General features: G+C 44.9%; 1 long non-coding RNA gene across 1 annotated transcript; it reads left to right on the plus strand.

Annotated features, from left to right (window-relative positions):
* Positions 1-1,260: 1,260 nt before the first annotated feature.
* On the plus strand, positions 1,261-24,548 carry LOC115459247. Its single transcript, XR_003940235.1, has 3 exons — positions 1,261-1,394; positions 20,372-20,443; positions 24,538-24,548. It is a non-coding gene; the product is annotated as an uncharacterized LOC115459247 (long non-coding RNA).
* Positions 24,549-26,808: the final 2,260 nt, after the last annotated feature.

Genomic DNA, 26,808 nt, shown 5'->3' on the forward strand with positions numbered 1-26,808 from the left:
TAGATAAAATCTCAGAATGTTGAGCACCTGTTTCTCATAACATGTCTTTTAGTGGCCCATTACCAGGAGAAAAAAAAAATCTTTGTTCCTGTAACCAGCCCCTCCAACTGACCACTGAATAAGATTTATAACACATTACTACTCTACCTATGAAAAGTTATTCCGTTATTATACTTTCTCTGTGTACATCTGTATGCTGTACAAGCTGGCATGTTTGAATACGTGAGATTAAATAAAAAATGCTACCAACAATAAAGACCGACAACGTGGATGCAGCAGCTCACAGGGTTGCTTGCCTTGTTTTGAGTGAACGGGGATGACAGCTGCGCTGGGAAGGGGAAAGTTAGATTGTCCTAATTGGTTTCAGCGTTCTGACATCATTTTATCTCCTGTCTATTAAACCTCATTGGGCTAGATAGCCTCATACCGTCTCCTGTTCTCAAACTAACCTTCTTGACCACACCACACCTGAGTGACAACATCTGCGGTACTGTCTAGGCGAAACCAACCGGTGCCTATTTTACAAAAGTCTGCTCCTGCTGACGTCAAAACCTAGCAAAGCAGAGGCTTTGACTGTTACACATTTTTAACATAGGCTGGCTTGTTGTGGGTCTTCACGTGGCAGGGCTGGGAGTCTTTGCTAGCTATGGTATTTAATTTTTAAAGTGAATGGGGAGGGGTGGAGGGAAGAGGAAATGCACGCCCACTGGAAAATTGCCTTCTGGCTACACCACTGGTTCAAAGGTCCAAAAACCAGCGTTGTTAATATCAAGTCACCTCTTTCCACTGTTTAAAATTATGCTCATAACATAAAACAATCATACCAAATCGTAAAGGAACATTCTAGTCTGGAACATAATTAAAAAGAGATCTTTAAAAAAGTATTAATAACATTGTCGGGTTAATATTCAGGTAATAAATCTGAGTGTTTATCTGCGTCTTATCCAAGCATATAGGTAAAGTTGAGACTTCACGTTTGAGATAGATTTTATTGTATTGTGGATGGATATTGTTCTTGCGATTCTCATACTAAAATAGTTATCACCAGGCGGCGCTGCTTAGTAGGCCATACACCTTTTATGCATCTATATCGAACCTCTTCTACATTTTTCCTCGTCTCGCTTCCTACCGGAAGTCACTTAAGTCACGCTTACAGAACAGGCTGTATGCGCCTGCGCCTGCTATAGGTTGTTGTGGTTGACTTGAGAAGAGTAGACGCACGCGCAGTGCACTACAGAGCTGTCGTCTGTTACGGGGGGGTTCAAAGAAGTACCGGCCTGTGGCGCTTTCAGATGCCCTGTCGCCTGGAGGTCGGCGGGTTGTCTGTGTGGCCGACGCCATCGTTTCTGGTGGTTGTGTTATTGCGTCTGTCTGTCGTAGGAGAAACGTAGCAGGTGAGTGGGGCAGCAGTGTTAGACACCAAGGTGTCGCAGAACGTTCCTGTCGGGGGAAGGGTGGGCTGCAGGTGGGCACCTTTTTTCTCGAATTCTTATGGCACTGGAGTATCTACCAGCTGGAATGTGTGAACGTTCCGGTGAGGGGGCGGGGTCTTGTCCCCATTCTTCTCTACGGAAAGTATTAAGAGTTGGTGTATGGTGTTTCTGATAGGGTAAGAATGTGATGCTTGTCACCTCCGGTTGGATAAAATTGTAACCCAGAGATGTGCGTTATAGAAGCTAACTTTTTTCAAAATGATTGGTGGTGCTAAATCCAATGGAAACTGCCCATCCTTGGACACACAAAGTTTGCTCAATAATGAACTGAAGACCTACCTTAAAAAAAAAGTCAATAGTTAACTACATAAGATTCTGATGTTCTGTACCACCGTCTTCTAACTATAAAACACTACTGTAACCTTTCCTAACTGTAAATTCTAAGTCACATTGAACCAAAACTTACTTTTGGATACAAACATAAATATTGGGGATACTCAACACCCACAGAGCTGGCTCCTATGTGTGTGTTATCTGCAGTGTTCGCTTTCCACACCTTTGTTTCTACAGGTGGCTTGGAAAATGTTGGTAGGTTTCTGAGCAGCAAAGTTTCTCCTGAGATACTTTATGTGATTGGTTAATGAGTTTGAGTGCTAGACGAGTGATAAAACATTTTCCTGTATATCAGATCCTGAATGTTTCTGTTGGTCTAGGAAGAAGATTTGCCTTACGCCTTTTTCAAGGCAAATTGTATTCAAGTGTAGTGAACACTTCCCTTATCTTCAGAGGGTTTACGATCTGTTTGTACCTGATTCATCGGAAGGTTAAAAGATTTGCTTAAGATCACAAGGGCAGGAGTGGGGTTTGAACCCTGGCTTCCCTGATTCTTATCCTGCAGCCAGTCAGGATCCAGCAGTTAGGAGTAAAGAGCAAGATATGGGCTCTAGATGTGAATTCATTCAGGCTGTTTTTCTGTGCTGTGTCCAAGGCAGAGGTCTTTATTTTTTCAAGTAGGGATACTATTGCAAAAAAGAAAATAATAAATTGTGAGAGCCACAGCTGTTGCTGAACAGAGTGGATGATGTGCTTTTTCTCTTTCTCACATGTTCTACTTTGGCCCCCACAAATACATAGTAACATAGTAGATGATGATAGATAAAGATTGGTACCAATCTGCCCAAACAAAATAAACTCATAGCATAAAGTATGATACTATATATGCGTACTTGATTGGTCCTTGCCAATTTCAGGACATAAACCATAGAGGTTTGCCTGGCACTGGCCTTGTTCTCGAATTACTGAAGCCCCACTCCAGCCCATCCAAATCTGTCCAGCCATGATCAGGGCACAGTCTGTGGAAGTCAGCCCGGTACTGGCATTTTTTCCCAATTACTGGAGTTGCCATCTAAACACCGTTAAGTTTCTTCCATACAGATTCCTTTGTTTATCCCATTAATTTTTTGAATTCTGTTATCGTTTTCATCTCCATCTCCTCCCGTCGGAGAGCATTCCATGTGTCACCATCCTCTTTGTGAAAAAGTACTTCCTGACATTATTCTTGAGTGAGCCCCCTGCATCCTCAAGTCATGTGCTCTAGTTCTACTGCCTTCCCGTCTCTGGAAAAGGTTTCTTTGTAGATTAATACCTTTTAAATGTTTGAAACGTATTATATCATCTCTACCTCTCCTTTCCTCCAGGGTATACATCTTCAGGTCCTCAATCTTTCCTCATACGTTTTGTGGCGTAGACCCCATACCATTTTCATTGCTTTTCTCTGAACCGCATCAAGTCTTTTTATGTTCTTTGCAAGGTATGGCCTCTAAAACTGAACATAGTTCTCCAAATGAGGACTCACCAACGACTTGTACATGGGTATCAATGCTTTCTTTCTGCTGCTAGTTATATCACTCTCTACGTAGCCTAGCATCCTTCTGGTCATGGCCACCGCCTTTTCGCATTGTTTTGGTACCTTGCTATCCTCGGACACCATCATACCAAGGTCCCTCTCCTGAGCTGTGCTTATCAATCTTTTTTTTGTTGTTGTTAATTTATAGAAGTCTTTATTGACTCTTATCTTGTACACCTCCATTGGATTTCTGCATCCCAAATGCATCACTCTGCACTTCTTTGCATTAAATTGTAACTGCTATACCTTTTACCATTCTTCTGATTTTTGGAGATCTTTTCTTATGGTTTCTACTCTCTCTGGGTTATCCGCTCTACTGACTATCTTTGTGTCATCTGCAAAAAGGCAATTTCCTTCTAACCCTTCAGCAATGTCTCTCATGAATATATTAAACAGAATCAACCCCAGTACTAACCCTGAGGCACTTCACTACTCTCCTTTCTTTCCTCAGAGCGAATTTAATTTACCACCACCCTCTGTCACCTGTCAGTCAACCAGTTTCCAATCCAGTTCACAACTTTGGGTCCTAAGTTCAGCCCTCTCAGCTTGAGGAATTGAATCAAAGGCTTTGGTGAGATCCAAGTAGATTACATCTGGTGCATGTTTTTTTTTATCCATTTTTTTGGTCACCCGGTCAAAGAAGTCAATCAGATTAGTTTGTCAGGATTTTCCTTTGGTAAAGCCATGTTGCCTTGGATCCTGCAACCCGTTGTATTCTAGAAAGTTAATTATCTTTTTCTGTAGCACAGACTCCATTGTTAACTTTCAGATTTTCAAGTTGTTTATAAATGCTTTCTTCCGTGAACAGTGCAATATCCATTCCATTCCCAGATATACCCTTGGCAGCCGACTGCAGTCCTTTTCCAGGATTTTCCTCTGTGAGCATTGAAGAGAAGTATTTCTTTAGCATGTCAGCTTTATTCTCATCACTTTTGATATACCTGTTCTCAGTATCTTTGGTGATCCTAATATTGTTAATTGTATAGAATATTTGCAGTCTTGTAATCTTAATTTGATGAGTAGTGGTCCAACACATGAAAAGGGACATGTTCTTAATTGTTTAATTAGTAGCTCGACTCTTTTGATAGATTCTAACATCTGGTCTGCTGTTCCATGGTCAGACCATTCTCAATTATTGTTTAACTTCAAGTTGTCTCAAGAAACCATTTACATACTCTAAACAAAAACCATTTTGACTAGGAGAAAATCGATAGTAATAGTTATTGGTTTGAAATGCAAGTATGTCTTGATACTCCCAATCTTAATAACTCTCTGAAATCTTGCTGGGACTTGGCAACTTTATCTGTTTTGGATAATATATCTCCTTTGCAACCTGAATAGTAAATTCTCACAAAAATTCACCATGGTTTAATTCTGAATTAAAAACTTTAAAACTTAGTTGTCGAAAATGTGAAAGACTGTGGCGCAAGACCAATAAATTTAGAGGATAAACTGGCATGGAAATCTATCTTTTAAACAATATAAAAAAGGGTTATCGAAATCCAGGGAAAAAATCCAGGGAAAAAAGTATTATATAGCCAGTTGATAAATGAAGGTAACATTAATAGCAACAAACTTTTTTCATTGGTGAAATCTCTTACAACCATGTCTAATAATTCTTTAGATTCTTGCATGTTTGTACCTTTGGCTCAAGATCTAGCAGATTTTTTTTTTTTTAATAATGTACTAAAGATTCGTGCTGATGTATTGACCAGCACTATTGATGAAATGGTTTATTAATTCGATTCTTCAGCTTTGTTAGATGGAATTAAGTCCAATCAAATTTGGGATGCTTTTACATCGTTAACTGATATGTTTGAATCTTTTTTTTTATTTTTTTATTGCATATAAAGGAAAAACAACTAAAAACAGTGAAGGTGTACATAATAAGCGAAAGGCTAGAATTACAGCCCGCAGCCCCAAAGAACCACATTGGCGGCGAGAAAGGCCCACCTGACCAGGTCGCAAAGCAGTAGAGGGCCCAGCACGTGGTCGCTTGACAGACGGAGAGGGACCACACAGCAACAGATGAGCCTGCCTGATTCAATCTGAACCAGGAGCTGAAACCACAGCCGAAACTAACCGGTGGAAAACCGGCGGTCCAACCGACCGGCGGAACATCGGCGGTGCAAGTAGAACTACCAGAGTTCCAGCGCGGACAAAGACCCAACACGCATCCCCGACCCGATCGTAACCCAGTTGTGCCGAACTGACTGACGGCCTCGTGGGGGACTGCCGCGAAGTCTACCACGAGGTCTACTCCTCTGAACCCGGGTCGAACTGAGCTTAACAAATATACCAGAGGGCCCCGGCGCACATACCGTCGAGAGCGACCCGAGGACGAACCCTCCGAAAAAGCCCGAGAATCTGACCCCCACTGAGTGGATCGAACCGAGACTCCCCAGACTGAGGACCGAGATTGATCCACATCGCTGAATTCAATGGCAGCGAGAATCGACTCCCAGCCCAAAGCCCTGCGCATGGACAACCAATGAGGTTAGTGGAAAACTAACTACAAACTTCATAACCGATGTGCAGGCCTGCCCACTGATTGTCACAAGCCTGCACCCCCGACTGGTAAGGACCACCCGAGACTGCCGGAGAACCGAGGTAAATCACAAGTATTGACCCACCATGTGGCTGATGAACACCCTGGTCGGACCATGACCAAGTACACCGGACTCACCAAATGCTCTGCTGGCTTTCTTTGCTCCCAATTGCATGCACCGCTAGATTATCTTAACTGCATGCACAGCTCGCAGCTAAAAGTCCTTCACTCTGCTTTCCTTTGCTTTAAATAGAAAGCAAATAAACTGACTCGCCTAATAGAACTGTACTCTACACTGTTTGAATGTAAATGCATTGAATTCCTCATAAACTGTTGCCTGCACCACTAGTAGCCCAAATTTAAATGCAATTATCCCACTTTGCTTGTTCTAATATGCTTTAATTTTAAATGCAGGCTTACTCCCATGTAACGCTTATTATTATGCTGAACTGTAAATGCAGGCTCTATCGCACTTTGATTGTTCTAATATGCTTAATTTTAAATACAGGCTTACATTCATGTAACACTTATTATTATGCTGAATTGTAAACGCAGGCTCTGCTTTGATATGATTAACTGCTAAGCATAATTAGCATGAATTGATGCTAAGCCTAGATGAAACTGCAGACCCTGATTCGCTTAACTGTAAACTAGCAAACCAATCGTAATAGCGCCTTAAACACTGACATGATTACCTGCACAACAATCCTAACCATCTACGGTCTCACCTTACTCACACACGGAAACACAACCCACGACCCAGACAACAACAAACCCATAACTCACAAATCATACATCACTAACATACACAAAATGTCCACCCCAAAGAACATACATAACGACCCAACCACAACACACCAACGCTGTGTACAACCTATCAACAGCCCACCAGACCAAAGACTCGACAACCAACCAAAAGGAAAACACTCCACATACGAAAACCGCAAACTAACAGAGAAACAAAAAAACAATAACAAAAAATTCAACCAACGAGGAAACAGACATCTAATAAAAAAAAAAAAAAAAATAAGCACATCGAACCCCCCAATGGAACCATACCACACAATCCAACTAGGATACATCAATGCAAGATCAGCAGTAAGCAACTCAGTAGATATACTAGACTGGATCACCACAGACAATCTAGACCTCCTATTCATTACAGAAACCTGGTTCCACAGCCCTACAGACCCAGCCATCTTAGAAACATGCCCACCAGAATACAAAATCACCCACTGGACAAGAAATGGAAAACGAGGCGGCGGAATAGGCATTATTTACAAATCCGAGTTTACCATCACAACCACCGGTGAATCCACCTCACCTCAACTTGAAATTGCCTCGACCAGAATCAGTCACCCAAACCTCCAAGGACACATCAACGCAATCCTATTCTATAGACCACCAGGTAAATGGCAAGACGCCCAAACACAACTCATGGACTTCATCTCAAATACATGTGTCCTTGCCTCAAACATCCTCATAATAGGAGATATCAACTTACACCTCGAAGACGACACCTTAACAGGCACACGAGAGTGTAAAGAATTTCTAAAACTTTGGGATCTACACGCACCTTACACTCAACCAACACACAAAAAAGGACACACACTAGATATCATCACACACAAATTTGATCTAGACTCAACAATCCTACTTACAGACACAAGATGGGCACCAACACTTTGGTCAGATCACCATAAAGCAAATGTCTCCCTTCACTGGCAAACAACAAATAGAAACGCAATCAGCAAACCTGAACGAACAACATACACCACGAGAGGAAAAATAGATCCCACAACATTCTGGCAACAGATCTATCAAAACGAATGGCCAACGGATACAGACACCATCCAATTCCTCCAAACATGGGACGATATATGTAAAACAACATTAGACAAAATCGCCCCAGTCCAAACCAGAATAGCACACAGGAAAAAAACAAATTCCTGGTTTACCGAAGAACTGAAAGACCTTAAAACACAAGTCAGGAAATTAGACCGCGCTTGGTACAAGAAGAAAGATGAACAAACACTAATTGCCTGGAAACTACTTCGGAGGAAATACAAATACACCATAAAACAGACTAAACGACTACATTACAAAACAATGATTGGACCAAACTACAAAGACACACATAAACTCTTCAACCTCGTGAATAAATTGCTAGACACCACGCCAGTTACAAACAACAACAAAGACGTACCAAGTGTAGACAACCTTGCGAAATACTTCGAAGAGAAAATTATACAACTACGACTGAAAATACCCACCAGCCCCAATGAGTACACCACACTCCTAGACTGTCTAGACCCAGAAGATGGAATATACCCAGCAGACAGAACTTGGACCGCATTTGAATTAATATCAGAAGACCTCATCTTTGAAACACTCAAAAGATTTGCCAAATCCTACTGCAAACTAGATGTATGCCCAAACAACCTCATGAAATCAGCCCCTCAACAGTTCATAATAGACCTAACGAACCATATAAACTCCATGCTACAAAACGGACTTTTCCCAAAAGAAAAAGGAAAAATTTTACTTACTCCAATACCCAAAGACACAAAAAAAAGTGCAAGCGAAATAACTAATTATAGACCAATTGCATCCATACCACTAATAACCAAAATCACCGAAGGGATCGTAACTAAACAACTCACAAACTATCTAAACAAGTTCTCGATACTGCATGACGCCCAATCAGGATTCCGATCGAACCACAGCACAGAAACAGTTTTAATTACCCTAATGACCAAATTCAAACAAATCATCGCAACCGGCAACAACATACTCCTACTACAATTTGACATGTCAAGTGCCTTTGATATGGTCGACCACGAAATCCTACTACATATACTTGAATACGTTGGCATCGGAGGCAATGTCCTAAACTGGTTTAGAGGGTTCCTAACCTTGCGCTCATACCAGGTCACATCAAACTCAACCACATCTGCAGCATGGACACCAGAATGTGCAGTACCTCAAGGATCACCCCTTTCACCAACTATTTTCAATCTGATGATGACACCCTTGGCAAAACTTCTATCAAACCACAACCTCAACCCGTACATATATGCTGACGACGTAACAATATATATCCCTTTCAAACAGGACACAAAAGAAATCCTCAACGAAATCAATCAAAGTTTACAAATCATGAACACCTGGGCTAATGCATTTCGATTGAAATTGAACGCAGAAAAAACCCAATGCCTGATACTTACCTTCCAATACAACACTAATGAATTCACCGCAATAAACACACCAAACCTAAACCTTCCAATTTCAGAAACCCTAAAAATCCTTGGAGTCACTATTGAACGCCATCTAACACTTGAAACCCATGCAAACAACACAACCAAAAAGATGTTCTACTCCATGTGGAAACTGAAGAGAATAAGACCTTTCTTCCCAAGATCCGTCTTCCGCAACCTAGTGCAATCACTCATACTCAGCCATCTTGACGATTGCAACTCACTATACGCAGGCTGCAAAGAGCAAATACTGAGGAAACTTCAAACAGCCCAGAACACTGCAGCCAGACTCATTTTCGGGAAACCAAAATACGAAAGTGCGAAACCACTACGAGAGAAGCTACACTGGCTCCCACTTAAGGAACGCATCACTTTCAAAGTATGCACACTAGTCTACAAAATCATTAATGGTGAAGCCCCAGCCTACATGTCCGACTTAATAGACCTACCACCCAGAAATGCCAAAAGATCGTCCAGAACTTTCCTTAACCTCCACTTCCCAATTTGCAAAGGTATAAAATACAAAGTGATGCACGCATCAACCTTTTCCTATATGAGCACGCAAATCTGGAACAAACTACCACGTAACCTAAGAACAACCTATGAACTAACCAACTTCCGCAAACTACTAAAGACTCATCTCTTTGAAAAGATCTATCAAAAGGATCAAAGCACATGAAGTCCACACACACTGTTGGCAACGCATCAACACATTCTCCTAGCACATCTATCCCCATAATTCTAACACAACACATTCTCCTAGTATACCTATCCCCATAATTCTTACACACCTAACCTTTTTTCTCATCACTATTGTTCTTTCCCCCTTATCGATACCTGGACATTTGTTTTAACTCAACTCCTCATAATGTAACCATAATCATATAATAATTTATTGTAAGCCACACTGAGCCCGCAAAAAGGTGGGAAAATGTGGGATACAAAAGCAATAAAATAAATAAATAGAAGTCCGTCAATCCTGTTCTCAAAACTCCCCCCCCCCCCCCAATCTACCTTCTAATCTAATATACATTGATCAAGTTACATATTCAGCAAATTACTGCGGGCTTTAGAGGACAGAGTCAGCCAAAAAGGCTCCCAGGTGTTCTGGAACTGCTTTCCCCGTGCATCTTCTAACGTGGAAACACATTGTCTTTCAAGGCGCATCTGGTATAGCATCAATGAACGCCACCTTTGCCTACTAGGTTCTACTGTAATATGGCCTTCACACCAAACAGCACTGTCTTTTATAAACAAATTGTTTTAAGCCAGTAGGAACAGATGATGTGTAGCTATAGCTACCAGGTAAGAGGAGAGGATTCTGTATAATTGTACAATCCCAGTAAGTTTGGGTCGTTTGCAGTATTTCTTTCCAATAGTCTTGTACCAAAGGACGATGCTAGAACATGTGGGCGAGCATTGCTGTGCTGGATCCACATTTCCTACGTGTAGGTGTGGATGTGAGGGTCGTCCTGAAAGCCCTTGTGGCAATATGCACAGATGTAAGGCAAATTCATAGAGCATTTCTCATTGGTCCATAAATAACACTTTCTTATGGATGTTTAATATGTATCGTTCCAGCAGAGTCTCTGGTAAGGTGCAATTCAAGTCCATTGACCAGTGGGGGGAAGGCCGACAGTTGCTCAAAAGCGCATGGTTCGGGATAAGGTATCTTTCAAAGATATCACCAAAACAGGGAAGATAGGGTATCCTGATAGTGAGGTTGCAAAAGAGACCGTAGTAGATCAGGTGTCCTTAAATAAATAAAAATAAAAATCAGACAACATAGTAACATAGTAGATGACGGCAGAGAAAGACCTGTACGGTTCATCCAGTCTGCCCAACAAGATAAACTCGTATATGCTATTTAATGTGTGTACCTGACCTTGATTTGTATCTGCCATTTTCAGGGCACAGACCGTAGAAGTCTGCCCAGTACTAGCCACGCCTCCCAACCAATGGCCTCGCCTCCCACCACCGGTTCTGCCACCCAATCTCCGCTAAGCTTCTGAGGATTCCTTCTGAACAGGATTCCCTTATGTTTATCCCACACATTTTTGAATTCCGTTACTGTTTTCATCTTCACCACCTCCCGCAGGAGGGCATTCCAAGTATCCACCACTTTCTCTGTGAAAAAATGCTTCGTGACATTTTTCTTGAGTCTGCCCCCCTTCAATTTCATTTCATGTCCTCTAGTTCTACTGCCTTCCCATCCTCGGAAAAGGTTCGTTTGCGGATTAATACCTTTCAAATATTTGAACGTCTGTATCGTATCACCCCTGTTTCTCCTTTCCTCCAGGGTATACATGTTCAGGTCAGCAAGTCTCATACGTCTTGTAACGCAAATCCCATACCATTTTTGTAGCTTTCTTTGCACCGCTTCAATTCTTTTTACATCCTTAGCAAGATGATAAAACATAAGAGTAGCCATACTGGGTAAGACCAATGGTCCATCTAGTGCCCAGTATTCTGTTTTCCAAACAGTGGCCAACCCAGACCACAAGTACCTGGCAGAAACCCAAATCGTGGCAACATTCCATGTAGAACCTCAAAGAATAGCAAGATTCCGGAATCCTAAAGAGTGACAAGATTCCGTGCAGAATCTCAGAGTGGCAATATTCCATACTATAAATCCCAGGGCAAGCAGTTGCTTCCCATGTCTGTTTCAATAGTAGACTATGGACATTACCTCCAGGAATTTGTCCAAACCTTTTTTAAACCCAGATACACTAAACACTGTTACCACATCCTCTGGCAAAGAGTTCTAGTGCTTAACTATTTGTTGAGTGAAAAAAATACTTCCTCCTATTTGTTTTATGTTTCAACTTTTTTATTGATGAGTCAATCTAATATACATAACCAAATAACTTCAAACTCCTATTTGTTTTAAAAGTATTTCCATGTAACATCCTTGAGTGCCCCCTAGTCTTTCTACTTTTTCGAGTAAAAAAAACGATTTACTTCTTGTTCTACATCACTCAGGATTTTGTAGACCTCAATCATATTTCCCCTTATCTGCCAGTTTTCCAAGCTGAAGAGCCTTAACCTTTTTAACTCATACGAGAGGAGTTCCATCCCCTTTATCATTTTGGTTGCTCTTCTTTGAACCTTTTCTAATTCCACTATATCTTTTTGAGATAGTAACCAGAACTGAACACAATATACTCAAGGTGCAGACGCACCATGGAGTGATACAAAGGCATTATAGTATTTTCTATCTTATTCACCATCCCTTTCCTAATAATTCCTAGCATCCTGTTTGCTTTTTTGGCCACCGCCACACACTGTCACGGTTGTGCCCATGTTTTGTGCTCTCCTTCCTCTCGCCACCTGGTGGCTGCAATGGGACTGTCTGGTTATTGTCACCCGTTCTAGATTTCAGAACGGTCCGGATCTTCCGGGCTGCCAGACTTGCTTGGATTGAACCTACACAGCACCCGTAGTTGCCTGGTGATTGCTGCAGCTTGAGCCTCAGCTGCTGCGGGGCTTATTAGTCAGTTGGAAATTCTATGCCTTTGCATCGCCTTAGGCCCTGGTATGTTGGTGCTTGTTGCACTTCTGTTTAAGTTCTTGCCTGAGATTCTTGTTTGTTTCTAGTTAGGCTGTGTGTAGTTTAGATTAGGTTGTTGTTTGTTTGCTAGTCCTGTCTCTGGGTTATAGTTTTGTGTTTAGTCTTTGTCTGTTTATGTCTTTGTGGCTGCTCTGTAGCTTTCAGTTCTGTGTCTTATCAGTGTTTTGTTCTCTGTTTTAGTGGCTGCTTGCAGCTTTCAGTCCTGCCCTTTAGCTTTCCCTTCCTTGCCCTGCTGCCCCTGTATGTTCCTTTCCTCTCTGACCCACAGTCCTAGTTCAGCCTAGTGGGTATCCAGTCCTGCCTTGCCCAGTAAGTCCTGCCGGCCACTTGCAGTCAGGGGCTCAACTCCTGGTGAAAGGCGGCCAAGTGCAGGTGAAGTTTAAGTGTGCCTGCTCTGCTTATTCCTGCTTGTTTGCCTCTGCTGCAACTCCAGTCTGGGGTTCCAGTCCTGTTCTGCCTACTCTCCGGTGTGGGATGGTTTTGCCAAGGGCTCGCAAACCTAGTTCCAGCTTTGAAAACGTGACACACACTGAGCAGAAGATTTTAGCATATTATCTACAAGGACGTCCAGCTCACCCTAAACCGGATCATCATATACGGGACTCGGACCGTACAAATCAGCCCTGCACCGGCCTTAGTTGATGCAGCCAGAGTTACCATCTAAGCACCACTTGACATATGCAACCCTTTAAGTTTTTTTTTTTTTTTTTTTAAATATCATTTATTTTCTAATTAGAGATCCTCTGTGTTCATCCCACGCCTTTTTGAATTCCGCCACAGTTTTTTTTTCTACCACCTCCCTCGGGAGGTCATTCCAGGTATCCATCACCATGAAAAAGAATTTTCTGACACTACTCCTAGGTCTACCACCCCACAACCTCAATTCATGTCCTCTAGTTTTACCACTTTCTCTTCTCTGGGAAATATTTGTTTGTATATTAATACCTTTCAAGTATTTAAATGTCTATCATATCTCTCCTCTTCCTCCTCTCCTCTAGGGTATACATATTCAGGTCTTCCAGTCTCAAATGTCTTTTGGCGTAAGCCCCTATCATTATTGTCACCTTCCTTGTCATCAGCAGCAGATGAATCCATTAACTGATGGGTTGTATCCGCCTACCAGCAGGTGGCGATAGAGAACACTGAAAAACCACAGTGACCGTTGGACGGCTAGCCCCCAACTGCCTTCAGTATTTCTCTATCTCCCAGCAGGTGTGGACGTAGCTTGATCAGCTCCTAGATTCAGACTGCCTGCGGTGGCTCCTGTGCTTTGCCAGTTGAGCAGGGGTGTTGTGGCTGGTGGTGCCCACTAAAGGCATATAGGTTCGCCCTTTCCCTGCCTTAACCCATTCCCCACCCCCCCGCCTCCCGGAGTCCCTCTGTTGCTGCCTGCCTCCAACTTTCCTCACAGCGTTAAAAACAAACAAACAAACTGTGTGGCTGTTCTGAGGCTTTTTCCAGAGATTCTGGTTCTGTGCAGGTTGACTGGAGCTCATTGACTCGGTCTTCTGAGGTGAGAGTGGTGCCCAGCTCCTCCGGGGAGGTCCCGCGTTAAAAACAAACAAACTGTGTGGCTGATCTGAGGCTTTTTCCAGAGATTCTGGTTCTGTGCAGCTTGACGCGGACGCCGTTCCGAACGGGGTAAGTTTTGGTGCAAAGCCGCCATTTTATTGCTATATTCCCGTCCTGTGAAAAAAATGGACAGTGGCTGCTGAAGGATTTAAGCGCTGCTCCCATTGTGGTAACGCAGATCAGCAGCGGGGCTGTGTAAAACGTGCTTCTTAGACGCTCACGCTAGTTTGAGCATACCGAGCGATGTTTCTTCCCGCTCGATGGAGCTGGCAGCGGGCGCCATTTGGAAGCGCCGCATGCCTCGACCCTCGCGGTTGCGGAGGAGTGCAGGGGATGCCTTGTTTAGAGGCTGCCAGAGGAGCTCCTACATCCGTTTCTCCTAATTTGGAGGCGGAGGGTCAGGGTGGGTTTTTCTCCCCTGAGTTTGTGCTTTTAATGCATAAGGCTTTTATGCTGAAAAGAGCTCTGCCGCAGGTGTCTGACATTGCGTTGCCTCCTGGCTTCCCTCCGGGTGTTGATGCCCCAGGGATGACTTCAGAGGTTTTCCTCCCCCGAGCGTTGGAAACACGCTAAATATAGACAGGTAAATTCCCCGTCTGAAAGTGGCGCATATCCTCCCCCACCTCGTGGTTGGGCTGTGGAGATTCTGAGGGATCTGGCAGACCCTCAGGGACGGATGATCCAGAGGAGGGTGCCTGTTTGCCACTGGATTTGGATGATCCCAGTGTGGTCCGGATTTTCCACCACGACGAGCTGCCAGCTCTCATTACTGACGCCTTGCAGGCCCTCTCGATTGGTGATCCTGCTGAAGGCGAGGCCTCCCCTGTTAATTTTAGGATGGCGAGTACTAAGAAGCCTACTCGGGCCTATCCTCTGCATGACTCCATCCAAGAGCTTATTTCTGCTCAGTGGTCTGACCCTGATGGGCCTTTGAAAGTGGCCAGGGCTCTGGGTCAGCTTTACCCTCTGCGTGAGGAGCACTTGGTCCGTTTGGGGATGCCTAAAGTGGATGCATTGGTCACGGCAGTGACAAAAAAAGACCACTCTCCCAGTAGAGGGAGGAGTTGCTTTGAAAGACATGCAGGACTGGCGGCTTGAGTCCGTGCTGAAGCGGTCCTTTGAAATTGCGGGCCTTGCCTTGAGGGCGTCTATTTGTAGTTCCTGTGCAGCCCGGGCATGTCTTTCCTGGCTACAGCAGGCGGTGGAACAGCCCGCCGATGGTGGCAGGCCCCCTTTCTGAGGTTGCCCCGCGGATGGAGTCAGCCCTGTCATTTTTGGCTAACGCCTTGTATGATCTGGTCAGAGCTTCGGCTAAACAGATGTCTGTGGCGGTGTCCGTCCGCCGCCTTCTTTGGCTGCGGCATTGGGCGGCTGACATGGCTTCTAAGCAAAGACTGGTGAGGCTACCCTTTCGGGGCCTCCTGTTGTTTGGAGAGGAATCGGAGAAGATTGTGAAAGACCTGGGGGAATATAAACCCCAGAGGTTACCTGAGGATAGGCAGAGGCCTTTTTCCAAGGGTTCTGTGTTTCCCTCCTCTTCCAGACCTCACTTCCATGAAGCTTGAAGGTATTGCCCGGGGTGCTTTGCTGGGCTTTCTCAACGTGCCCGTTTTCAGCAGAGGAACTCCTTTCGCTCGGACAAACATTCCGCAGGGGCCGGTTCAAGGCCAGAGTTCAGGGGCGTCCTCCACAATGGTGGAACGCCGGTCCACTCCTCCTTGCCTGCAATAGGAGGATGTGTTTCCCTCTTTCTAGAGGAGTGGACCAAGATTACCTCAGATCAGTGGGTCCTGAACCTGATCAGAGAAGGTTACTGACTGGAATTCGGTGCCCCGGTGAGAGACGTGTTTGTGGAGTCCCGATGTGGCACTGCTGTAAAACGGGTGGCGGTAGAGGAGCCCTTACAAGTCTCGCTGCACTTTTGAGCGGTGATCCCGGTGCCTCCCGCCGAAGGCGGGTCTTTCATGCGGTTCCTCCGCTTTGCAGTGTTGGGAAAGCATTTTCAGTTTCAGGTCTTGCCTTTCGGCCTAGCCACAGCTCCCCGTACCTTTTCCAAGGTAATGGTGGTAGTAGCTGCCTGTCTCAGGCGAGAGGGTATCAGAGTTCACCCTTATCTCGATGACTGGCTCATCAGAGCGGACTTGGCAACCGAGAGTTGTCTTGCCACAGCCAGGGTGGTGGCGGTCCTGCAGGCACTAGGCTGGGTGGTCAATATCCCCAAAAGTCACCTGCCCCCCTCTCAGACTCGAGTATTTGGGGGTCTGGTTCGACACGGCATCGGGGTTGGTCTTTCTCCCTGACCAAAGGTGGTGCAAGCTTCAGAATCAGGTCCGTCTGCTCTGCGGATGCCTTGCCCACGAGCTTGAGACTTTGTCCAGCTGCTGGGGTCGATGACGACCACCTTGGAGTTGGTGCCTTGGGTGAGAGCGCATATGAGACCTCTGCAGATTGCCCTGCTTCAGCAATGGTCTCCGATGTCCCAGGAATATCAGCACAGACTAACGTTGCTCCCTGCGGCCCGGCTCAGTTTGGAGTGGTGGTTCTCCGACAGGATGCTGCGCCCAAGTAATGCCTCCGGCGCTTCCTTCCTGGTGCCTGGTGATAACAGATGCCAGCCTTCTAGGCTGGGGAGCGCATTGCCAAGGAAGCTATGCTCAGAGTCTGTGGACACCCGTGGAAGCGGGGTGGTCCATCAATTGCTTGGAACTGAGAGTGATATTCCAGGCTCTTACGGCCTTTCAAAAGGCTCTGAAGGGGCTTGCTGTCCGGGTTCTGTTGGACAGCACGACAGCGGCGGCATACATAAATCTTCAGGGCGGCACTCAGTGCAGGGCCCTAGCTGCGGAGGCCGCTCAGATTTGCCACTGGGCCGAGATCCACCTGCATCTTCTGTCAGCAGCTCACAAGCAGGTCAGAGCAACGTGCAAGCAGATTTTCTCAGCAGGCATCAAATCGACCCGGCGGAATGGGAACTGGCAGAAGAAGTTTTTCTTCAGATTTGTGCCAAAGGGGGACACCCGAATGGCATCAAGTGCAAACACCAAAGTACCTCGCTTTTTCAGCAGAAGGAGAGATCCTCACTCGGCGGGGATTGGATGCTCTGGCTCAACCCTGGCCCTCGGGCCTCCTGTATGTGTTCCTTCCTTGGCCCTTGAAAGGGCGAGTCCTACTGCGGATTCCACAGCACCGAGGTCTGGTGTTTCTCATCGCTCCAGATTGGCCAAGGCATCCGTGGTATGCGGATCTCCGCTGGATGTTGGTGGACGCTCCGGTGCATTTGCCCCTGGTGCCGAACCTGTTGGTTCAGGGTCGGTGTCTATGGAAGATCCCTGCCGATTTGGTCTTACGGCCTGGCTATTGAGAGGGCGCATTGAGAGACAAGGGCTACTCTGACAAGGTCATCTCACTCTCTTGCAGGCCCGCAGGCGGTCCACTTCTGCAGCTTATGCTCGGATCTGGCGCAAATTTGAGGCATGGGGTGTTTCAAAGGCGATCACACCCACGCGGGCTACTGTCTCAACTGTGCTGGACTTTTTGCAGGAGGGCTTACAAAAAGGCCTGGCTTACAATTCCCTGCGGGTGCAAGTGGCAGCATTATCATGCTATCGAGGGAAAAGTCGCTGGCTTGTCCTTTGCTGCTCATCCGGACATTGCCAGATTTCTCAGAGGGGTGCTTAGGCTCCGTCCTCCTGTCCGGTTGCCCTGTCCGGCCTGGAACCTGGGTCTTGTGTTGAAGGCTCTTTATTGTTCGTCTTTCAAGCCACTTAAGCGAGCTGCAGAGAAGGCTGTGACTCTCAAGACGGTCTTTTTGCTGGCCATGACGTCGGCTAGACGCGTGTCTTGGGCTGCAGGCGCTGTCCTGTCGGGACCCTTTACTGCAATTCTTGGAGTCCGGAGTAATGGTACGTACAGTGCTTCCTTCCTGCCTAAGGTGGTTTCAGCGTTTCAACAGAACCAGCCCATTTTTCTTCCTTCCTTTTCTAGGGAACAGTTCCCGGACTCCTTTGGGCAGTTACATCTTCTGGATGTCCGCAGGACGCTGTTGCAGTATCTTCAGATGTCAAATGACTTCAGGACTTCTGATCACCTTTTTGTCTTGTTGTCAGGTCCTCGGCATGGAGGCCCGGCGTCTAAGGCCACTATAACCCGTTGGCTCAAGGAAGTCATTTTTGCTGCGTATGTGCTTTCAGGTCGGTCTCCGCCTGAAGCATTTAAGGCACATTCCACTAGAGACATCTCCTTGTGGGCTGAAACGGGTGCACTCTCTCTTCAAGAGATCTGTAGTGCAGCTACTTGGGCTTCTCAGCTCTCTTTTGCCCGGCATTACAGGCTGGATGTTGCAGCGAAGCAGGACGCTGTGTTTGGAGCTCAAGTTTGGCTCGTGGTGTGGCCTGTTCCCACCCTAAGTAGGGATTGCTTTTGTACATCCCATCAGTTAATGGATTCATCTGCGCTGATGACAAGAAGGGAAAAATTAGGTTCTTACCTTGGTAATTTCTTTCCTTTAGTCACAGCAGATGAATCCATGATCCCTCCCTGTCTGACTTTGTTTTTTGTTCAGATCTTTCATGCAGATATGAATCTCATTGGGAGAAGTTGGAAAACAGTTATCAGAATTTCTACATGATGATCTACTACAGGAGGTTGAGATCGTCCCTCCTTTGATGCTCCTGTTATGGGGCGATTGTTCGTTGTGAGGAAAGTTTGTTATTATACCTTTATGGTTCACTCTGCTTTGAATATCTCAAATACTGAAGGCAGTTGGGGCTAGCCGTCCTAGAGGCACTATGGTCTTTCAGTGTTCTCTATCTCCACCTGCTGGTAGGCGGATACAACCCATCAGTAATGGATTCATCTGCTGTGACTAAAGGAAAGAAAATTACCAAGGTAAGAACCTAATTTTCCCGTTTGCCTGCTTATTTCCAGCACTGCAAGTGGGAGGTTCTTAAGACCTCGCATTAGTTGGATGTTGTTGGTTACTTTTCCATTAGCTGAAGGTCAAGAACACTTCTTGGAAGTCAAATTGTTTTATAGAACGTTCCATGTAAAAGTGAGGCAACAGCCAAATCTCCAATCCCCTTTTTGTCTAGGTGGTTCAAGGAGGCAGTTTGTTCTGTGTATATGTTGAATTGGATGTTGGTCCTAACAGAGTTATGGTCTAATTTTTATGAGGGGGCCTAAGCAGCATCCTGGGTGGTGTCCAGAGTGGTCTTTTTGAAAGGTATTTGTAGGGCGAGACGTAATCTTGTCTACATTTTATGCCCAGCACTACTGACTGGGTTGTGTGTGTCAGGGAAAATAGTGCCTTCAATAGGGCAGTTGTGGAGGAAACCTTGTGTTTGTTCTCACCTTAGCTCTTAGAACTTTGGTGTGTCTTATCAGTATGGACTGGTCTAGCAGGATGATAAAGAACTTGAAATTTGTTCTTCTTTTTTGATTTCTATTTCTTGAGTCCTACTAGACCAGTCAAGTTCCCTCCTGGGAAGATTATGGGTTCAAAGGCATTCTCCACTTATCTGCGCCTCAGTTTTTTGATGGCATATTCTCAGTTTTTCAGATTTTTTTTTTTAATAAGATGTTCTCCTGTGGATTCCTTGTGTTAACTTTTTCTTCATTTTCGAGATTTGTTTGCTTTCTGCAAGAGCTTTGACAGTAGTATGCTGGCAAGTTCCAAGACTGCACCACTCCTTATACTGTCATGTCTCTGGAAAATTCCAGGTTTTCTGTCTCATCTGCTGGGTAAGAATGTCATAAACTTATCGGTCTGGACTAGTCTAATGGGAATTGAGGAAAAGAAATTAGCTGGTAAGAACAAATTTCACCTTTAATCATTTGTGTTGAAACACTGTGTGCTGAAGATCACACTTTCATTGGCCTAGAAGTAGTTTACAACAAATTCAAGAGTTGAAACCCTCAGGGTGACCACAATAGATTGGTTAATCCTTCACAATGAATCCAAGAAAAAATGACTAAGAACCATTTTAAATAAGTAATTTTCTTTGTGCATGTAAGAAATTTTAGATTATTTTTACAAAAAATCCTAAATTAATAGGATCCTACAATAATTGGTTTGTTTGGTTTTAGTTTGTTTGATCATCCTGAAAAATGAGCTCCAAATCCAAAAATGCCAAAACTGTGCCTAAGTATAGCTGTGAGGTGAGTGCAAATATGCAGCTATTTTGTAAACATTTCTGTGTGTCTTGCCTTCACGTGTTGTGTTTGGCACACATTTGCATCTAAAAAACAAACAAACCAAAACACACATGTTCTCTGACATCAGTAAGATGAATTTAAAAAGTTTTCTTCATGTACTGTAGTGTAGTGTAGTGCTTCCTAACTGAATCCTCGGGGCATATCCAGCTAGTTGGGTTTATAGGATATCCACAGTGAATAAGCATGAGTTAGATTTGCATGCATTGCCTCCTTGGTATACAAATCTGCCTTATCAAATTCATTGTGGGTATCCTAAAAACCCTGACTGGGTGTGCCCCAGTACTGGGTTGAGAAGCAATACTATAGAGCAAAGAAAAGGTACAGAGAAGGGTGACAAAATGATAAAGGGGATGGGATGACTTCCCTATGAGGAAAGGCCAAAGCGACTAGGGCTCTTCAGCTTGGAGAAAAGACGGGTGAGGGGAGATATGATAGAGGTCTATAAATAATGAGTGGAGTGGGACAGGTAGACATGAATCGTTGTTTACTGTTTCCAAAAATACTAGGACCTGGGGGGCATGCAATGAAGCTACAAAGTAGTAAATTTAATACGACTGAGAGAATTTTTCTTCACTCAATATGTAATTAAACTCTGGAATTCATTGCCAGAGAATGTGTAAATGCAATTAGCTTAGCAGGGTTTAAAAAAGGTTTGGATGGCTTCCTAAAGGAAAAGTCCATAGACCATTATTAAATTGACTTGGAGAAAATCCGCTACTTATTTCTGGGATAAGCATCATAAATTCTGGGATAAGCATCATAAAAAGTATTGAACTTTTTGGGATCTTGCAGGTATTTGTGACCTGGATTGGCCACTGTTGGAACAGGATGCTGGCTTGATTGACCTTTGGTCTGTTCTAGTGTGGCAATACTTATGTAAGAACTTTAATTCAGTTCTGTGGAGTACTATGCTCGGGGCTTGATATTCAAAATGATTTAAAATGGCCAGTAGGAGGCTCCTGGTGATTTAAATCTCTGCCAAGTCTAACCAGGCATTTTCAGCAGAACTTAGTGCCACTGAAAATGCTTGGTTAGCGCCCAGATCAAAACTAGCTACTTTGGGGTTGCTCCAGGAGCAGAGTCAACACTTAATCAGTTAGATGCATAAATAGCGCCATACAAGAGCCAGCCCTGTGTTTATGCGGTTCTTTATAGCCGGTTAAATGCTGAATATCGCATTTAACCTCCTATAACTTGGCCGGCTCTGTATACCCAGAAATTCAATGCTGGAGCCTGGACATGGCTCCCCTATTCAATTTTTGGGTATAATGCCGGCGGCGGCCAGCAAAATGCTGTTTACCACCGGCTGAATATTTGGTCCTGAGTTATTAAATTGTGGTGTGTACCTTGCATATAATAGCTGTGCTATAGTTTCTAAAACTTTTTATGTACATAAGATTTCACTCTAGTTAAATATTTGAAAAGGGGCCATCTTTTCAGAATCTTCTAAAGTTCAAGATTCTGTATATTAAATGAATGTATTTATTTTCCAAATTTATAGTCTATTTCCCAATGATCAATATGGGTTACAACTGGAACATACACAATTCCCTCTAATATGATTTCCTTGGTAAAGAAACAATGATTAAGAAATTTGAGTGTGAGAAAATAGAATAAGGACTACCTTTTGAAAGTGCTCATCTTTATGAAGGAAATACTTATAGCATAGAACTGATGTAAAATATATAGACTAAATAATTCTAATCTTTGTTTTAACTTAAACATACTGACCTTTTTTAACAAGTACAGTGATGTGAAAAGACCCCTTCCCCCATATTCCCCTACTATTGCATATGTTTCTCACGGAATGGTTTCTGATCTTTTATGTTTCAACTGTTTTTATTGAAAAACCACATTGACAACATTTCAACATTGCCAATAACAAGGTATTATACAGTACAGTTATTGCAAAAACATGATCAACAATTTTTTCTCCCCCTCCCCCCTTAACGATCTGCATCTGTGGCTCACATCAGTTTCCGTGACACACCTCAATTCCCTACAGCATTAAGGAGCAAACTGCGACCCCTGGGGCTAAGAATTTGCAGATATGGCGTCCAAATCTGGAGGAACTGTTTCTTACGTTTGGGTGACAATTTCGCTTCTCTAGCTTCCCAAGATGCCAAAATGCACCTGGTTCCGCCAGTGCCATATGTTGGGGCCTCCGAGGCGGTCCAGTATTGTAGAATACACTTCCGAGCTACCAAACTCATTTTCCTGCAGAGCAGAGTGGCGCTAGTGCTTAACGGGGCGAGGGCCTTAGGTTGATCTAACAGAAACTGCCCCTCTGTCCCTCAAATTTTATTCCCCAATCGAATCAGAAAACTGCGTATCCGCTGTCAAAAAGCCCGCACCAATGGACATTGCCATTGGGTGTAGTAGTAGGAGCCGGGACCCCTCCCACACTTGGAGCATGTTGGATCACTTGACTCCAGCGCTGTGCGCCAGCTGCGCCTTAGACATAGAGGGCTCATTTTCAAAGCACTTAGCCTTTCAAAGTTCCCTAGAAACCTAGGGAACTTTGGAAGGCCAAGTGCTTTGAAAATATGCCTCATAGCCTCTTAACTATTCGGTTTCCACATTCTCGCAGCCTCTCATCCGTTACCAATGTTCAAATACCTCTCAAAGTGGCTTCCACATCCCATGACGCTAATGAGAATCCTAGATCTTGTTCCCATTCACGCTTAAGCCCTTCGTAGTGCCGCCAGGGTTTATGTTGGGCCAGGATCCCATATGGAGCTGAGACCGAAAGTTGTTCTGTCAGTATCTCACTAAGCAAACTGCGAATGCCTACCCCCAAACGACTCCTTAAGGAAGTCTGGTCCAAGGAACTCGTATAATGTTTAATTTGCGCATAGTCAAACCTATTACCCCATGTGGATCCCACCCTTTCCTGCAGAACTTCAAATGGCAATACCTCTCCACTATCCTGTAACAAGTGTTCCAATTTCGTAATGCCGTTGGTGCCCCATGCACGAAAGGTCTGGTTGTCCATTCCCACCTCAAATGCTAAATTGCCTACAGTCGGTATTTGATCTGTGACCTTGGGATTTCCTCCCAATTGTCGCATCCACCACTGCCACACCTCTCGTAGAGATTGGAGCAGTAGACTCGTTTTGAATTTTGGGGGTATCTTACCATACGGCAAATGCCAGAGCGTGAACACATCGTGGGGGGCAAAAAAGTCCTGTTCAAGATTTGTAGGTGTGTAATGCTGTGTGTTTTTAATCCAATCCCACAGATTGCGAAAGAGACAAGCCTGATTGTAGTGAAACAAATCTGAAAAGCCAATTCCTCCCTGTTTCCACCCCCCTGTTAAAAGTACTTGGCCCAATTTTGGCTTTTTCCCCACCCAGCAGAACCGGCAGAAGAGTCTATTGACCCTCTTTAAATCCTTCTTCAAAAGGCGGATAGGCAGTGTTTGCATTACATACAACCATGTAGGAAATATGACCATCTTTATGAAATTTATCCTACCCATTAAGGACAACGGGAGGCCCATCCAGGAATCTAGCTTTTCTTTAGTATAGTCGGCTAAGATCCGAACGTTAGGTTGATATAGCTCCGAGGTATTCATTGCGAGCTGTACTCCTAGGTATTTAAAGGACTCGCCCGCCCATCTCAAAGGAAACTGTGTCCCCCATTCGCTAGCGGTTGCTGTCGAGGAGGCCAAGGCCTCAGATTTATCTAAATTTATTTGGAAGCCCGCATAATTGCCATGTTCACGGAAGGTCTCCAGCAAAGTCTCCAAGGACCTGCTTGGGCTCGTGAGATGGACCAAGAGGTCGTCTGCAAATGCTGCTACCTTAAAGACATGACTAGCCACGTGGACTCCCTGGACCAGCGGGTTCCCCATGATGTCTCGAATGAGAGGGTCCAAAGCTAAGACAAAAAGGAGTGGGGACAATGGGTACCCCTGTCTCGTGCCCTTCCGAATAGGGAAACTCTGAGATTCCAACCCATTGACCCAAATCGTTGCACTAGGGTTAGCATATAGAGCCTGGATTGCAGCAACAAAACGTCCAGAGAAGCCATAGCTCTCCAAAGTGGTAAAAAGATATTCCCAAGTGACCCTATCGAACGCCTTCTCGGCGTCGAAACTTACTAGCAAGAATGGTGTTTGGTTTTGAGAACTACTTTCCAAGGAGGCCAAAATCGTCCTTGGGTTCTTACCCACAGACCTGCCGCCCACAAAACCAACCTGACTGTCGTGTATTAAACCAGGCAACAAGTGTGCCAACCTGTTGGCCAAAATCTTTGCCAGCAGCTTCGCGTCATAGTTTAGTAAAGAAATAGGGCGATACGAAGTTGGTCCAAAGGGTCTTTCCCTGGCTTAAGCAAGACTACAATTTGGGCTCTATTTAAATCGGGTGGCAACGACCTTCTCTCTATTATCTGATTCAAAAATTTAGTTGTCGGGTATAATACCGTCTCCCATCAATTTATAGAATTCTGCGCACAAACCATCTGGTCCTGGGGCCTTCATCAATGGGCTACGAGCTATAACTAACACAACTTCCTCTTCTGTTGTTAACCGATTAAGTCGCTCAAGTTCACGTGGCGTGAGTCTCGGTAGGGTGAGATTGTCCAGGTACATCCTACTGGAGAGGCCAGACTCCTCCGGAGACTCGTACAACTCCGTATAAAAAGTTTGAAAAATTTCACATATTGCTGTATCGGTGGTAGTAATGTCTCCCCCTCGGGTCTTCAGTGCCAGAATATTTCTCGTCCCTCCTCGGGGTTTGATTAATTTTGCCAGTAACTTGCCCGCTTTACTGCCATGCTTGTATAACATGTACCGGTAGTATACCTGCGACTTCACCGCCCTCCCCTGCAAAAGCTCGTTCAACATTGATTGCAATTCCAGCACTTGTTGTTTATGATGTTCCGCATCTGTGCTCCCAAATCGCCGCCGCGCCTGACAGAGCTGTTTGCTCAATCGGAATCTCCCTATCTCGGGAGACTCGCACAGAATGGGCATGGCTTAAGATTTCACCCCTGAGCCACCGCTTTGGCCACCTCCCAATACAAAACTGGATCCTCACGGTGATCTTGATTATGTGTTATATACTTGTTCCAACTAGCTTGTAAACGAGCTTTAAGCACTGGGTCTGTGTAGAACTCTACGGGGAATTGCCATCTGCGTCCCTGCCTGACCGCACCCTTAGGTTTCTATTCCACTGCCACCCAGGCGTGGTCCAACACCGCGTACGGCCCAATTTCTGCCGCCACCACCACCCCAAACATCCGCCATGATACCAAAACATAATCAGTTCGCGACTGTGTCGAGTGTGCCCGTGAGAGATGAGTATAGTCTCTGTCCCCTGGGTGCAGCACACGCTATGCATCAATCAGATCCAACATCTGACTCAGCCGTAGAAGGCCTCGTTGTGATAATATGGAGAGGCGCCTCCAGGGCCTGATCTGTCTAAGGAGGGGTCCCAAGCTGCATTAAAATCTCCCCCCCCCCCCCCTATTGCAGTATGTGGTTGTTTCAATAAAAAGGCTATTACCGTTTGAAAAAATCGCCGGTCATAATTATTAGGGGCATATAGATTACAGATGAGCAACTTCTGTCTGTCCACCAGTGCTTCTAAGATGACATATCGCCCTGCCAGGTCTACCAAGAGTGGATTGATTGCTGCTGCTAGGCCTTTCCTAAATAGAATCGCCACCCCTCCCTTTTTGCCCTGCGTGTGCGCTGCTACACAAGCACCTACCCACCAGGTGTTGAGTTTGCCATGCTCCGTCTGATTTAAGTGTGTTTCTTGGAAGAGTGCGATGTCGGTCCTCTGCCTGTTCAGCTGTTGTAAAATCTTAGACCGCTTAATAGGGGAATTCACACCCCCGACATTCCATGATACAATTTTTACCATGGTGCTAATTTAATTAAAAAAAACCCCAGTAGTTATTTCCTCCAGAGTTCGTTCATTTAACAGAAGGGGACATCCCAGCCTCTGCCCCCTCCCTCCGTGCCTACCTCCTTTGTCATTGACAGCCCCCTGCTCCTGGAGCCAAACCAACTTCAACCTGCCACCCGCCCTTGCGCTGCTGCATGAGTTATTCCAAAAACGTTTTCCTCCAGTGCCTCTCCATTGCCCTCCCTCACAGAAGCCTACCCCAACAATCCCCCCCCCCGTCCAGCCCTACCCATCCTCCCTCCCACTCCCTATATACCCTCCTCCCCCCCTCCGTACCCTGATTCCTTACAGAATTAGGTCACTTCCAACGCCTCTCCTCCCCTTAATATGCTCCCTAAACTCTGGTATTCATTCCTCCCCCTACCCCACCTATGGTCTCTCCCTCCC

The sequence above is a fragment of the Microcaecilia unicolor genome, unplaced genomic scaffold (assembly GCF_901765095.1).
Source record: "Microcaecilia unicolor unplaced genomic scaffold, aMicUni1.1, whole genome shotgun sequence".
NCBI lineage: Eukaryota > Metazoa > Chordata > Amphibia > Gymnophiona > Siphonopidae > Microcaecilia > Microcaecilia unicolor.